Source organism: Schistocerca serialis, chromosome 7 (assembly GCF_023864345.2).
Source record: "Schistocerca serialis cubense isolate TAMUIC-IGC-003099 chromosome 7, iqSchSeri2.2, whole genome shotgun sequence".
Lineage (NCBI taxonomy): Eukaryota > Metazoa > Arthropoda > Insecta > Orthoptera > Acrididae > Schistocerca > Schistocerca serialis.
This window is the reverse complement of record NC_064644.1, coordinates 464022285-464037603: the sequence shown is the minus strand read 5'-3', so window position 1 is coordinate 464037603 and position 15319 is coordinate 464022285.

Here is a 15319-nt window from a genome sequence, read left to right as displayed (position 1 = left end):
GGCAGTCACAATGACGACTGACCGAGCCTGCGAGGCGGGAATGGTGGGCGTGAATAATGCGTCGAGGCCGAAAAATGCCGATTCCAGCTAGTACCGCAAGCGGGCTTCCACTGGAAGCTCCAGTGGGAAGGACCCTCCCCCCCTACCCCCACCAGCGTCCACCTGCGTACCTGCCCCCGCATTCACTCACTCACTCGCATACACACCCACGTATACGAGGAGTGGATATAAAATAACGGGACTGATGCGGACACACAGAAAGTATGCATGCGCCAAAGACGAACGACCAACAGTTATGAAGCGTGAAGTCTTCTCACAAGAAGAACACTGCAAGTGCCATAACCTGATTTCTCAGAAACTTCTCTCAGTGGAAGAGGGGTGAAAATAAGCGAACGCGTGTGTCGATTTATTTGCCGATACTCAACCGTTTCTGAGTAAACGGCAGTCAGTATTTTCGAGGTACTTTAAGTGTCTTTTGGGCATAACAAGATCAGCCGAAGTGGTAGCATTAACGCTTCACACTTTCGCGCCCCGTATTCTAAACGATTATTATTTACATTTCATTTTTTTTTTTTTTTTTTTTTTTTGGTCAAGAATCTACCCAAATCCGCAGAAGATTACTACACGAATGTGTAAAACAAGAAATAACTGAGAAACATTTTTCACTATTTTCAGTGAAATTCCCGTTGTGTGTCTTCTCAACAACACTGATGGTGTTGCGCACTTGTTCCCGAGAAGTGGATTACGGTCGACCAGCAAGTATATCCATTTATTCCTGCAGTTTGCAAGGAACGTTTTGTATTCAGTCGGTTCTGACCAGTCCAGCTGGCTTTTTCCACTTGAAGGAATCATTAAGGAAAACACATTATTACTTAATTACATCTCAAAGTCACAAGACAGCAATGGACCATACACATAATTTTTTTACTCTATGTATGAGGACAGATAAATGGAAAATTAAACAAAAATTTATGAGAACAGTAATCGGGTTTCGAAGACAGGGCGCAGATGTGAAGCTACGACTCTACTCTCCACGTCAACACTTGAGTTGAAATTATCTCGCAATAAGGCACATCTACATTGCTTCGAAAGCCGCCGAGTATCTACGGATAAGCCGAGACACTTGTTCGCTTATTTTAACACCTCTTCCAGAAGTTTCTGGGAAATCGGTGTATGGCCGTGTTCCCATTCTCAGTCGAATGCGGCGTCTCTGGCGTCCATAGGCAAGTAAGTGTAGCAGTCGATTTTTTTCTGTGAGAGCTGTTATTTTGTTTTGCAGGAAAAATTATAAGTGTAATAATAGAGCAACGAACAGTTGTGAAGTTTCACATAAAACTTTGGAAATCTTATGCTGAAACCCACCTTTTACTAAAGATCGTTTAATACAAACGAGAGTTTCCGAGCAATTCTATAGTTTCCAATCTATTTCGACCAGAATCAGTTGATAATTCGATCGAGTGCTGAAACTGTAGGAACTGACAATGTACGCAAGGCAAATTTTAGATAACCAGTTTAACATGAGAAAAATGTGTGCGAAATAGTGCCGGAAATCCTAACTATCGAACAAAAAGAAACTTGTGAAAATGTTTGTACTAACGCTTCGAATGCCATTAAAATGATCCTAATTTCTTGGAAAGAGTGAAAGTATGTGATAAATCTTGGTTTTCCACTTATGATCTAGAAGCTAAGCGCCGAGCAATGCACTGGAAGGGCCCGACTTCACCGACAACGAAAAAGAATCTCGAATGAGCAAATGAAGATTCAAAGCGATGATGATGCTTTATCCTTATTCGCGGAATTGTATTACTTGACTGGGCTCTTTAAGGTCAAACTATTAACCAATAGTACTACATAGAGGTTTTTGCTTAGCTCCATCGAAAATAAGAAAATTATGGAATAACTAGTCATAGGTTCTGCATGAAGACAACACTCCGTTCCATGCTGCACTATCTGTTAAGAGTATCTAACGAAGAATAGCATCCCAGTGTTTTACCGCCCACCTTAACCGTCTGACCTAGCACCATGTGCCTTTTGCCTATTCCAAAAGATCAAATCTGCATTAAAAAGAGTCAGTGAAACAAAATGCGACATGCGCAATCAAGGACTTCACAGAGAAAGTCTTCCAGCACTATTCCCATCGATGCAAAAGACGCAAGGAGTGTTGTAGGGATAGAGGAGGGGAGTATACTGAAGGTGACAACAAATAAATATGTATATTTGAAATAAAATTTTTTACAGCATTACTCCCGTCATTTTATAACCTGAAATGGTTAGATCCTGTTTGTGTATGTTTGTAATAGAAACTAGGAATCAGCACTACACAAAACATATTTCGTGCCACTGCTAGTAGTGTATACAGTAAACAGTTTATGCAACTGGCGCCACTGCTCCTTTTTTTATAACCCACCTATAACTTGCTGTTACAGAAGATATCATAAAAATTGGAAGCTGTTGATATTTCATGGGGCATTACTGAGCAGTACGGAAAAATTAACCTAGTGTTTAAATGCTCTCTACTTTTGGTATTTTGTATTAGGTCATAAATGGAGGAATATTAAATGAGCAATATAATGAGTGTATTTTAGCTCTGTGTTTGACTAAGAACGTAAATTCATCTCATAAGTAATATGTGAAATTTTAGTGATTTATTGTTACGTTTTAGAAGCTAAGTTGTAATGAATTTGTAACATTATTCACCTTGACAAATTTAGTCATTTACGTCTTTTACTTGCAATATTCCGCCTCCGCAGCTGAGTGGTAAGGGTGTCAGATTGTCATTCAGGGGACACTGGTTTAATTCCCATAACTGCCAGGAGCGTTCGGTGGTAGAGGACTGGAACTTTGTCCACTTAGCCTCGTGATGGCAAATGAGGAGCTACTTGAGAGAGAAGTTGTGTCGGCTAGTATCGATTTCTCTTCCGGGCGACGTCCTCTGCTTGGTTTCTCCTCTCGGTCGTCTGGTGACGCTGCCGCCGCGCAGCGGTCGGTAGGCCTAATTTTTGCAGCGGGCGAGTCTCTTCAGAACAGGGCTGAGAGGAAGCTGGGGCTCCGAGCTGAAGCTGTCGGAACGACGGTTGGCCAATTGTGCGGGGCCACCGCTACCCATTGTGTTGCCATCTGTCGAAGTGACCTCTTGGTAACAAGCTGTCGGTTGGCGATTCACTTGCAACATTTTCCCCAGGCTGTGATTTCATCAGGAACGACCATTGGTTGGTCAGTCGGTCGTCTCAGTGGACGAGGTGTATTGGGTCTCTACACCGCTTCTTGGTTGTGTGTGCCACTGATTACATGCAGTTCGTCCCTTTTGCTGGGCAGTGAGTGATTTTAGTATTGTTTGAGTTGCTCGTGGTATTGGGTTTTGGTGGATCTGTGAAGGTGTCCAACTAATATGAGTCCTACTGGGACAGACAGGGAAATTGTTGCGAGAGTTATTAACCTCCTTTTTTAATTGTATTTTGGAATGACATTGGCCATCCAACAGGGTGTCCTTTAGCCCTAGCCGGACGTGCTGATTCCTGTCACGTAGCGAACACTGTGGACTGTTAATAAATGCCCAATAGTGGTACGGTGCAGTATTTGTATGTAGTGAAAGTTTTGAATGAGCAGTCAATCTTAACACTGTCCGAGTACTAGATATGTGGGGGCAACTTGTTACAATTATCTTGGATTAACATTGTGCTCAAATATTACCCTATTGTTTAAATGTTTGTCAATATATATATATATATATATATATATATATATATATATATATATATATATATATATTTCTGGGGACAAATAATGGTTTTATTGCATTTATGTTTGATTACTTCTTGCGCTTTAGTGTAAAATCTTTGTGTTTGCCCTGTTTTTAAACAAAAGGTTGAAGTGGCGAATTATTCTTGTGATTTACTTGGTTACTGTCTCATATCTGGACCGAGCGAGGTGGCACAGCGGTTAGCACTCTGGACTCGTATTCGGGGGGACGACGCTTCAAACCCGCATTCGGACATTCAGATTTAAGTTTTTTGTGTTTTCCCTAAATTGGTTCAGGCAAACGCCGGGATGGTTCCTTTGAAAGGGCGCGACCGATTTCTTCCTCCATATTTTAGTTATCCGAGTTTGTACTCCGTCTCTAATGACCTCGTTGTCGACGGGATGCTAAACGCAAATCTCCTCCTCCTCTAATATCTGGATGTCATTTGGCAGGCTGGGCTAGTTAGCCATATTGTCGTCTGACTGGCCAACAGTTTGTTCCGTTGTGCCTCACCAACCGGCCGACTTGACGACAGGAGAGGAAGCGGGCGCGGTTCTGTGTGGAGACCGGTACAAGGACTTCATTCGGACGGCAATTCAATGTAGAGTTGCGGTTGCGGTTCGTCGGTCATTTAAGATCTTATGCTTACAGCGACGCTCTGTCTAGGCGATAGTCTCAATTTTCCACTCCTCGTTAAATTTACCCTTGCCGCCTTCCCCTCCCGAAATCAAGCCTCAAAATTGTACAAACACGAAGGTTTCAGTCCATCAGACAGCTACTAAAATACACCAAGTTAAAGTTTCATGAGAGAAATTTAAAGTACATTATAAGTCTTCTGGCGCTCACTGATTATTGGTGTTGATCTTGTTGTAACTTCCTTTGTTTAAGAAAAAAGGACATAGATTTCAAAACAAATCTTTAAGCCCTTTTGGCGCGCTATGATTATCGGTTTTTGTCAACTGATTTTTCGCTTCATTCCTTTTGTACTAGGAAAATTTTAAATGTTTTCACGAAATAAATCTAGATGTTGTCAACAACAAGTCATGCTGAACTTGGGGCTTGGCCCTTCCGTGAATTCCAACCGCCACCAATGAATTCTATTTCAGAAGTAGTGTCTGCAAGGTTTATGAAGCCAACATCGGTTGTTGATCTCATGCCTCTCCATACCACACACGAATGATACCCGTGGCATGGGATGACACTGTGGCTGATCGCTCATCAAGGCACGAGCGTGGAACTCATTAATTCATAGAAAGAGCACAAGAGTGCACTATTTTTAATCCATATCAAGTAATACGGTTTGGTACGTCAGCTGCAGGGCTAAAAGTATCTGGTAAGTGCTTTCGTTTCAACTAAATTTGCCAACGTTCGACGGCGGCATGTGCTGCTACTCTTCAGTATATTTGTTCTGAAACAGTTAACATCTTTCCATCACGTACTAACATCACACATAAAGTTTCTAAATGTCCACTTTATCAATAATTATCTCATAGTCATTTTGTTGGGTATTGGTATCTGCTTTGAGGTAGTGGACAGTGACTTCATCGCAGTGGTAACACCAGTTACTGTCAGATCACCGACTTGACTAGCACATGGCTGGGTGATCGTCCGAGGTGCCAAGTGCTGTTGGCAAATAGCATGCACCCATATGTTGTGAGGCCAACTAAGAAACTACTTGACTGAGAAGACGCGGCTCCGGTCACAAAAACTAACTACGGCCAGGAAAGTGATTGCTCACCACGTGCTCCTCCATATCCGCATCTATTGACGCCTATTAACAGAGGACAACACGGCGCTCGGTCGGATCGCTGGGCCTTCCGAGGCCCTTTCGGACGGAGTTGAAATAATGGAAACATTGGCTAATAGACTTTTAAACAGTGAGTTCTGCAGTGCGTAATACGTGGATGGGTCGTAGTCTACAGTGACCCATTTAATGACGTATCTTAGGAAGGGAGACAGATTAGTGTTTAACGTGCTGTCGACAGGGAATTCATTGGAGCACAAGCTCGGGTTCTACAACTACATCTACGTGATTATTCTGCTATTCACAATAAAGCGCCTGGCAGAGAGTTCAATGAACCACCTTCAATCTGTGTCTCTACCGTTCCACACTCCAGCGGCGTGAGGGAAAAACGAGCACTTAAATTTTTCTGTGTGAGCCTTGATTTCTCCAATTTTATCGTGATGATCATTTCTTCCTTTGTAGGTGGGTGCCAAAGGAATTTTTTTGCAATCGGAGGAGAAAACTGGTGATTGAAATTTCATGAGACGATCCGGTCGCAAGGAAAAGCGCCTTTGTTTTAATGACCGCCACTCCAATTCACGTAACATGTCTACGGCACTGTCTCGCCTATTTCACGATAATACAAAACGAGCTGCCCTTCTTAGAACTTTTTCGGTGTCATCCGTCAGTCCCACATGATGCTGATACCACACCGCACAGCAGTATTCCAGAATAGGCCGGACAAGCGTGGTGTAAACTCTTTAGTAGACGTGTTGCACCATGATCTGCCAGTGAATCGCAATCTTTGGTTTGCTTTACCGGCGACACTATCAATGTGATCGTTCCAGTTTAGGTTATTTGTAATTGTAATCCCTAAGTATTTAGTTGAATTTACAGACTTAAGATTTGTGAGACTTACCGCGTAATCGAAATTTAGCGGGTTTCTTTTAGTACTCTTGTGAATAAATTCGCACTTTTCTTTATTCAGGGTCAGTTGTCACTTATCGCATCATACAGATATCTAATTCATTTTGCAATTCGTTTTGGTCATCTGATGACTTTACAAGACGGTAAATGACAGCATCATTTGAAAACAATCTAAGACGGCTACTCAGATTGTCTCCTATGTCGGTAATATAAATCAGGAACAATAGAGGGCCTATAACACTTCCTTAGGGAACGCTGGATATTACTGCTATTTCACTCGATGACTTTCCATCTATTACTACTAAATGTGACATTTCTGACAGGAAATCACGAATCCAATCTCACAACTGAGACGATACTCCGTAGGCACACAGTTTGGTTAGAAAACGCTTGTGAGGAACGGTGTCGAAAGCCTTCTGGATATCTAAAAATATTGAATCAATTTGACATCCCCTGTCGATAGCACTCACTACTTCGTGAGCATAAAGAACTAATTGTGTTTCACAAGAACGATATTTTCGGAATCCGTGCTGACTATGTGTCAATAAATCGTTTTCTTCGATGTAATTCATAATGTTCGAACACAGTATATGTTCCGAAACCCTACTGCAAATAGATGTTAGTGATATGGGCCTGTAATTTCGTGGATTAGTCCTGCTTCCCTTTATGGTATTGGTGTGACCTGAAGAATTTTCCAGTCTTCAGGTGTTGATCTATCTTGTTGTACATAATTTCTAAATATGGAACTATTGTATCAGCATACTCTGAAAGGAACCTGACTGGTATGTAATCTGGACTGGAGGCCTTACCTTTATTAAGTGAGTTAAGCTGTTTTGCTACGCCGAGGATATCTACTTCTATGTTCCTCATCTTGGCACTTGTTCTTCATTGGCATTCAGGAATATTTACTTCGCCTTCTTTGGTGAAGGAGTTTCGGAGAACCGTGTTTAATAACTCTTCTTTTGTGGTACTGCCATCAGTGACTGTATCGCTGTTATCACGCAGTGAAGGTGTTGACTGCGTCTTGCCACTGGTGTGCTTTATGTATGACCAGAATCTCTTTGGATTTTCTGCGAGAATCAGAGACAGAGTTTCGTTGTGGATATTATTATAAGCATCTCGCATTGAAGTACGCGCTTTCTTTCGAACTTCTTTGGGGAAGGAAACCGGGCGTGCCCTTTCAAAGGGACCATCCCGGTAGCGATTTAGAGAAATCACGGGAAAAGTAAATCTTGATGGCCGGGCGCAAATTTTAACAGCCGTCCTCCCGAATTCGATTCCGGTGTGCTAACAACTGCGTCACGTTTCTCGGTGATATCTCTCAGAAGGCAAAAATTGTTTGCAAGACAAGAGAAGTTGTACTGCTTTAGCATTTAGTGAGAATGCCTCTGACTGATGGTGTTTGTCCAAGAATCAAGGCGCGATATTCATTAATTTTTATTTGTCGCCCCAAATGTTATGCCAATTAATAAATCAGTTGATTTATTGGCGCAGCCGGCCGCGGTGGTCTGGCGGTTCTACGCGCTCAGTCTGGAACCGTGCGATTGCTACGGTCGCAGGTTCGAATCCTGCCTCGGGCATGGATGTGTGTGATGTCCTTAGGTTAGTTAGGTTTAAGTAGTTCTAAGTTCTAGGGGACTGATGACCACAGATGTTAAGTCCCATAGTGCTCAGAGCCATTTGAACCATTTATTGGCGCATGCGTTGTTCGGCGTTATACGGAACAAGACTGCAAATTTGAACATGGAGTTTATATGTTACACCCGCAGTGAAGTTATTATTTATGTGAATGCATACAGAGCGATTAACTGTGCACTGACTCGTTGGGTAGGTAAAGGAATTCAGAAAACTCTGATACAAGTAATTAGTTGCCGTCTAACATACATAAAGTTAGTAAAATGCACGTCGCTACAGGAGCCAAAACAAAGTAGTCCAGCTCGCTGGTCAATGGGAAACGGTTTTGTTTTGGTTCCTCTAGCGGCGTGCTACGCAACTGTGGTGACGGGATTTCAGTATTTACAAGGAATGTAGAGATGTTCTCGAAAAGAAACTTGGGTCTGCTTCTGTAAACTGAAGTGTAGGCCGAATGTAGGAAGCGAGTAGGAGCAGGAAAAGGTGAAATGCTTCGGCACTGCATATAGGTTAAAACTCTTTTACTGTGGTATGAACTTATACAACTGGTATTATTACTTAACTTTGCATACAGATAAGCACGTAGGTGCGAAGCCGTTCATCAATCAAATCTAACATCGGCTAGAAGTTACAGAGGCAAAATCTGTAGTGGCTCGCCCACTATGAAATAGGAACAATGTTGCTTGGTCGTCTACTCGGAACCAAATGAGTAGAATCTGGAGCGGCGCTCGTAGAGCTGCACAGTACCGGCTAGAGGGCGTTGCCGTTGGTGTCGGTATCGTAGTGCCAACCTAAGAACTTGTACCTACGCCGTGGCATCGTAGCTATCGATACCACAGAAACTAAAAATAAATGACCTAATTTTATGTTTTCAGAATGGTAAAAAATTACGAGTTGCCCCCATAGTCATTAGCACCTCCACCGCACATACATTGCTTGTGCAATCCTAAACCCACCGGTTCTCTGCACACTGTTTCCTCGCGTGGTACATTTAATGAGTTATTTTTGTTTAGCGCTGTTGTAACTAATACAATTAATACAATTATAATGACCTTCCGCCTTTGTCTGTAGTAGCGATTCCACTATTTTCGTTCACAGCGAACTTTTCCCTTTAATTCGTATTATCCTACAATGTTTGCCGTTTGGCGAATACGGCAACAACATGCTCTCATGGTCTGAAAGACCAAGATTGTCAGTAGCTCGCAAGGGGACCACAGGTCAATAAGATTTTTATAATGTTTTCTACATTTATTGTATGTGAAGTACAATAGTAATCTAGTACATCTCCCCCCAAAGCAGTTCAACCCTATGCTCAAAAATTCTCGGGGAAATCGATTTTAACGTTTTCCAGTCAAGTTTAATAAACTAAAATAAAGTTCATGTTTTTTGATGAGCAAAGCAACTCTGTGGTCGTGCATTGACGGGGAGGGTTGCTAGCTTTCGCCTCACTGCAGCTTTGCGGATACTGGATAGATTTACCTCAATGTTGCTTGCGTCTTTCTGTGTGTCACAGCGTCCTTTGGTCCACAAAGTCAGTTGCAGTGTGTCTCCTCGTAGCAGCGTAGACCGCTCCTTAATGTCGACCACGCTTTTTTACTTTGTTCTTTGTCTGTCTCGGTAGCTGCGCGGTCAGCGCAGTGGATTAATAAGCAAAGGGGCATGGAATCGATTCCTGGACGGTCGGAAGATTTTCTCCGTGTGGGGACAGGGTGTCGCGTTGTCCTTCGGTTCTTTCCGTCATAACTATCACTACATTATTGAGATGTACAATTAGTAAGCTTTACTTTCGGAAAATCAACGCCTCTTGTGCAACCCGGAAATATGGAGATCCATGTTATCTCCGATCAGGTTCGTACTACCTATTTTGCTCCGATAACTATGTTTTCTTATCCACTACAACTACACGGGTTGCATTTCCGTCGTGGTTCTCAAGTTCCCTTTAAGCATCGTGATGGTTCTGTAAGTACGGTACTTCTTGCTGACGCGGAACATCAAAGTCCTAGTGTTCAACGACCCGCTGGGGCTTGATGAAATTTAACATAAGGTTTAGCCGAGCAGTCTAAGGCGCTGCAGTCATGGACTGTGAGGCTGGTCCCGGCGGAGGTTCGAGTCCTCCCTCGGGCATGGGTGTGTGTGTGTGTGTGTGTGTGTGTGTTTGTCCCTAGAATAACTTAGGTTAAGTAGTGTGCAAGCTTAGGGATTGATGACCTTAGCAGTCAAGTCCCATAAGATTTCACAGACATTTGAACATTTTTTTAACATAAGGTTTTGTTCTTTATGGTAATGTGATGGGGTACTCGACGCAAACGCTTGTCCACTCAGCACCGGCAGGAGTGTTTTAGCGGTATCATTCAGTGGGGAAGGTAGTTGAACGTAGCATTCCTCAGCATCTACAGGTCTGCAGAACTGCATTCATGTAACGTACAGTGGATAAATGGGGACGTGCTTACACTGCCATGAAAGTGGCCATCTTAGATCTAACTCCCCGCCTTCGGTAATTATACTTGAAAAAATAGTGGCAGCGCGCTCACTTGTTGTGAGGGAGAGAGGCCGGGTTTGGCTCCAGATGGAATAAATTTTTAATCACAGGTGCAAGTTCTGCGAGCATTTCCGAGAAGGGAGGGATACATAAATCACACGAGACTGGTAATCGCTGGATCAAGTCTCGTTTCAGTCATTATTCCGTAGTTTTTTTTTGTTTGTGTTTTTTTTGTTTGTGTTTTTTTTTTTTTTTTATTTGTCGTTCAGCTCGAATACCTACGAGATTTAAACACAAAATTCATCGTATGTATGCTAATTCTCACACCTAATGGTAATTTTTTTATAAAAAATACACGCCCTCTTAGTTCTAAGTCTATACTGCATCCAAAAAATACCATTTTCATTGCAACTTTTCCTCTTTCTCTGTTTTACCTTTCCCGTAAACGTTGAAAGAACATGTCTTTTTTTTTTTTTTTTTTTAATTTGATTCGATCTCACGCCCCACTTGCCAGACGAGCACTCTGCCACTGGTACCGAGCTGCTTCGTGAGAGGTGTATTTGAGCTCTGAACATCACGTACCGTAAATATAAAAAATTACAAAATCCCGATTGCCAGTTTAATACAGTTGCATACCGAAGGCCTTTAATACTTCAGAATAGGAATGAACAAGATAAAAGATGGATACGTTACAGGAAACACGCTCAGGATTTCAGGAATCTATTCGTGTACCAAAGGTTGCATACTATTTTGTCCATCCTGTGCGGATGAAGCAATTCATTTTGGTTTATGTGGTCTTTGTCCACAAAATATTACTAATTAATTACGGTACTGATAATGTATAACATTGTACAGATGAAAGGTAATTAAACATAACATTTTAATTAAGTCTTTTATTAATGTAATGTGTATTAGAGAGGAACTAATTATTTGTAACATACAGTTCTAAATTCCTCTACGTACTCGCCGAGCCAATTCACGGTTACGAATGTAATCATTCTTCTGCCACTCTTCCGACGTAATATCGTTAATTAACTGCACCACGTGTAGTCAGATAAATGAATAAATTTCTGTTTGGTTGTCGAATGAAAATGTATCAGCACTGGTAAGGCGTCTTGTCTACCATCAAGCAACACTGATTTATTGTAGAACTGCGGTCATTAAAGAAACAGCTTCAAACGTACAATAAAAGCATTAATATACGAACCAACAAATTAACTGACCTACTAATTTGCTTGATTTTCTTAAAAAGGGATATCATGGCATGGTGGCAAGGAGGAAGCAAATGAGAAGGAATTTTTCAAAAAACTAACACGTTCTTGCAACAAGAGGAGTATAACATTTAGCAGCCTTCGTCCAACCCCAAGAAGCAGAATACACACAACGGAAGTTATTTAGTACCACATAAGGGGACTGCATGATTTGAAAATATGATCGTACCACCATTTTGTATCTTATATACCTACCTTCGGCCTGTGCAGCAAGCAAGTGTACATTCAATTCGACTGCCCTGTAACAGCTTTCTGTGCATGTGTATTAAGTAAAAGTGAACATGAATACTCCTTGGTTGCCTACAAATTCGTACTGCATATTTTAAAAAATCTGTCTTAAAGGATCTAACCTTTAACAGAATTAACACTTTTAGTCTGTCCCTAATAATAAAAGCGATTAGCCTAACGCAATCGTGCTGTACCTCAGCTCACAGACTCGTAGATTGGGTCTGTATCGGAACTTAAATTTAATCTTAAATTTAAAACACGAAGTCGATTCTGCATAACATGCTGCAAAGGAATGTAACCGCGGCCTTACAAGGAGCTTCGGTTAAGTGCAGTATATTGTTCTTGTGGAAGCATAATTTATCATTACGGGTTTGGTTTCTTCATTGTATATTAATGCGCAGCAATGATGTTTGGCGCCCAAGTAAATCATAACATGATGCCAATAACTGCAATAACTGAAGGCGTACAATCAAGTACGAGTCCTCTGGTTACCGAATCCAAATGTCATGGACACATAAATCTCACAGTTTATGACGACTACTTCCGGCGTGTGAAAAAAATCAAGCAGCATGAAAGAGATGAAAGAAGCTAAAATGTCCACGCGAACTGCACACAAAAGGATCTACCGATAAAGCAGTATTTAAAAATCAATGCAAGTGCTAACCACATAATCGTTAACCACCAAGAACTTGAAAGCTGTTCGTCGGAAAACGTATTCCGTATCACTTACCTCTACGCAATTTATAGGTCCCTGACAAGGAGCTATTTTCATTTTCTAGAAATGTGACAGTATTCGGGTCTGTAGCGAAGGTACATATATGCACTTTACTTAAAATGCGTTTCTTGAGTGGCCCAATCAGCGTGGTAGGGATTTGATCCACCGTATCAATGTAAACGAAAAGACAAAATACACACAAGTGTTACCGGCTGCGCTGGGGGTAGATGCATCGTGCATCGCGTAAGCACTGCCTGCACTTTTCATGCCTCTAATTCGATGATTTGTCCCATGTTTCACTTTGATGGCCATTTCTATGCTTCCCCCTACGGGAATTTATCTACATCTACATATATACTCCGTTAGCCACCAAGCGGTGTGTGGCGGTGGGCACAAAACGCGCCAAAGTCATATTTCTCCCCCTCTGTTCCACTCACTGATCGCGCGAGGGAAAAACGACTGGCTGAACGCACCTGTTATCTCTGAATGGTGATCATTGCGCGATTTGAAAGTTGGTGGTAGTAATATATTATTAATATAGTATAAATCCTCGGCGAATATCGGATTTAGGAATTTAGTGAGCAGCCCCTACTGTTTAACGCGTCGTCTGTCTGCAAGTGTGTCCCACTTCAAACTCTCTATGATATTTGTAACGCTCTCGCGATAGCTAAATGTACCAGTCACGAATCTCGCCGCTCTTCTTTGGACTCTCTCAATCTCTTGAATCAGACCCAACTGGCAAGGGTCCCACACACGTGAACAATAAGACTGGACGAACCAACGTATTGTAAGCAATTTCCTTCTCTTCAGGATTCTGCCAATAAACCGCAAACTAGAGTTAGCCTTGCCCGTTACTTGTGTAACCTGATCATTCCATTTGAGATCATTTCGAATAGTCACACCCATTTACTTGACGGATGTTACCGCTTCCAAATACTGGGCATTTACTTAGATTAATGGGGATTTTCGCCTTGTCATACGCAGTAGGCTACACTTACTAATATTGAGAGATAACTGCCAGTCATTACACCACGCATTTATTTTCTGGATATCCTCATTGATTTGTTCACAGCTTTCGTGTGATACTACTTTCCTGTAGACTACAACATCATCGGCAAACAGTCTAAAGCAGCTAATACCATCAACCATACCGTTTACGTAAATCGTAATAAGCAGCGGACCTATTATGTTGCCCTGGGGCACACCTGAAGTTATGCTTATTTCTGTTGAAGTCACCCATTTCGGGATAACATACTGCTCTCTCTCTGTTAGAAAACTTTCTATCCAACGGCATATGTCTTCGGATAGACCGTAAGCGCGCAGTTTTTGGAGCCAGCGACAGTGCGGAACTGAGTCGAACGCCTTTCGAAAGTCGAGATATATGGCATCAGCCTGAGAGCCGGTATCTAAAGCTTTTTGTATATCATGCAAAAAGGGGGCCGGCTGTGCCTCGCGTGATCGCTGTTTCCTAAAACAGTGCTAGTTTCTGCAGATGAGCTTCTCAGAGTCTAGAAAGGTCATTATATCTGAACACAAAATATATTCCAAGATTCTACAAGAATTTATGTTGAGAACGTTGCCTGCAAGCGCAATTTGGCCTAATGTTTTGTACAGATAAGCTTCAGCTTTATAGATGTCCTTTCTTTTTGACTAAGGTTAAATTCAAAGCGTAAGATCTTGTTTAGTGTTAAGTAATCAATATCAGTCTTCCTTTCTGTTTATTTGTGAATGTAGGCCAGGACGTACATTCTTATCATACTTATTTAGCGCTACTGGGGCGAGCAGAAATTACATGGAACTTCTGTAGTTCTGTTCTGATGCTTTGAGGTCATGTAAATCATGCGGTCCGAAGTAGGACACATCCTTATTTGTGAACTCTGTTTTCTGTTTGATGTATAATAATACAAAGTAGGGAGAACTGATTGAGCTCAGGAATGAGAACCAAGGGATGTAACTTAAGAGTGCCATGGAAATTCCAGTACTAAAAGCTGAAATTCGGAAAGAGTACATTGAAGGCCGCTATGAAGGGGAGGACTTATATGATGATGTGTGAGAAAAAGGAATCGGAGTCGGCAGGTGTGATCCAGTATTCGAAATTAACAGAGCTTTGGAAAACTTGGAATCCTATAAAACAGAAGGGATAGCTAACATTCCATAGGGAATTCTAAAATCGTTGGGATCAGTGGAAAAGAATCGACAGCAAGTTCGTGGGCAGAATCTATGAGACTAACGACGTACCATCTGACTTTCGGAGAAACATCATTCACACAGTTCTGATTGCAAGAACCAGTAAGTGCGAGAATTATCGCACAGTCAGCTCAACAGCTCAATCATCCAAGTTGCTTACACGAATAATATGCAGAAGAATGGAAAACAAAACCGAGTATCTGTTAGATGACGATCAGTTTGTCTTTAGGAAAGGGTGACACCAGAGGGACAGTTCTGACAATGCGGTTGGTAAAGGAAGCAAGGTTTAAGGAAAATCGAGACACGTTCGTAGAATTTTTCGATCTGCAAAAGGATTTTGACATTGTAAAATGGTGCAAGATGTCCGAAGTTCCGAGAAAAGTAAGAGCAAGCTATAGGGAAACACGGGTCACATATA